Raw genomic sequence first — 2,028 nt, forward strand, 5'->3', positions numbered from 1 at the left:
TTTAATAATCTTATAACTCTCAATCATATCCCCTCTCAGTCTCCTAAACTCAAGGGTATACAAGCCCAATTGCTTCAGTCTTTCAGTGTAAGGTAATCCCACCATTCCAGGAATTGACCTCGTGAACCTACGCTGCACTCCCTCAATAGCCAGAATGTCTTTCCTCAAATTTGGAGACCAGAACTCACATAAGCATTCATGTTGACATAGTAGTTGCAGTTATGAAAATGTCAAGGAAAATCTGTATTGCCTCCTTAAACTGCTACAGAACTACATTTTATCTGTTGATCTCCATAGAATCCCTACAGAGTGGAAACAGACCTTTAGACCCAACAAGTCTACACCTACCCTCTGAAGAGCATCTCAGCCGGACTCACCGCCACCCCCCCACCCCCCACCTCCACCATCTTTTTCCTGTAACCCTGCATTTCTCATGGCTAATCCACCTAAATTACACGTCCCTGGACACTGTGGGCAATCTAGCATGGCCAATCCACCTAACCTGCACATCTTTGGACTGTAGGAGGAAACCAGAGCACCGAGAGGAAACCCCACACAGACACAGGAAAATGTGCAAGCTACACAGACAGTCGCCCCAGGCTGGAAATGAACGTGGGTCCCTGGAACTGTGAGTTAGCTGTAACCAACGATGTAATTTTGCAGACGTTGCAAAACATCCTGCCATTAGGAGTAGCTTGCATAGGCACTGCAATCATTCCCCATTAACTATTGCTATTGTTGAAAATCTTTTGATTTGGAAATCTCAGTATGTTGTTGTGCTCCATGACCAAAAATCAAGGAGCATTTAACAACCTGCTCCTGGGGATTCTGTGGAAATGTTGACATGTTCTCAGGTACGCTGTAGGAATATTGACAAAATCGCAGGGACACAGTGCAAACTCTGACATGTTCTCAGGGACAGAGGAAACACTGACATATTCCCGGAGAGTACTTGTCCCAGCCTCTGGTAGACACTCAGAAAATCCAAAACACAATAGTGCCAGCATTAGAGATGTCCTGACATGGCATTGAGTGTATAAATATAAGATAAATACAGAATCAAGGAAATATAAGACACAGCCTTTGATGTACAGAAAAATCTGAAGCCTTGACGGACATCTTGGGAGTCCATTTAAAAATCAATTCTCAGCAGCACATGCAAACACCAGGACTGTATATTCAAGTGGACACTGAGAAGGCAGGAAACTCAAGCACAGCAACACAGAAGGTTTTGACCTGTGATCAGAACAAAGTTTGTCTAAAATATAAATATCTATAAACTGCATGGAGACTTTTTTATTTTTTCACTTACATCAGTTTATGCATGCGACGGGAGCACTGAGGGTTCATAATTTTTCCACAGAGTTTTTTCGAAATGAGTTAGCACTTCTTTCAGTTTCGAGAGAACATCTTTCACCCTGACTGAACATGACACTTGCCTGAAAGGTCACGACACAAAGGAAGAAATGATCGCTACAAAGAACCTTTTACAATAAAATGTGTTTTATATCTCCTTCTTGCCTCGTCACAATAGTAATACTATTGTATTTATATCGTGCCATTAACTGAGTAAACCATCTCAAGGCAATGTACTAAACCATTTGAAGCTGAACCACCCCGTGGCTCAACACTTCAACTCCCCCTCCCACTCCACCAAGGACATGCAGGTCCTTGGACTCCTCCATCGCCAGACCATAACAACACAACAGCTGGAGGAAGAGCGCCTCATCTTCCGCCTAGGAACCCTCCAACCACATGGGATGAACTCAGATTTCCCCAGTTTTCTCATTTCCTCTCCCCCCACCTTGTCTCAGTCGCAACCCTCGAATTCAGCACCACCTTCCTAACCTGCAATCTTCTTCCTGACCTCTCCGCCCACACCCCCACTCCGGCCTATCACCCTCACCTTAACCTCCTTCCACCTATCGCATTTCCAAAGCTCCTCCCCCAAGTCCCACCTCCCTACCTTTTATCTTAGCCTGCTTGGCACACTTTCCTCATTCCTGAGGAAGGGCTCATGCCCGAAAC

Source organism: Chiloscyllium plagiosum, chromosome 41, assembly GCF_004010195.1.
Source record: "Chiloscyllium plagiosum isolate BGI_BamShark_2017 chromosome 41, ASM401019v2, whole genome shotgun sequence".
NCBI classification, from domain to species: domain Eukaryota; kingdom Metazoa; phylum Chordata; class Chondrichthyes; order Orectolobiformes; family Hemiscylliidae; genus Chiloscyllium; species Chiloscyllium plagiosum.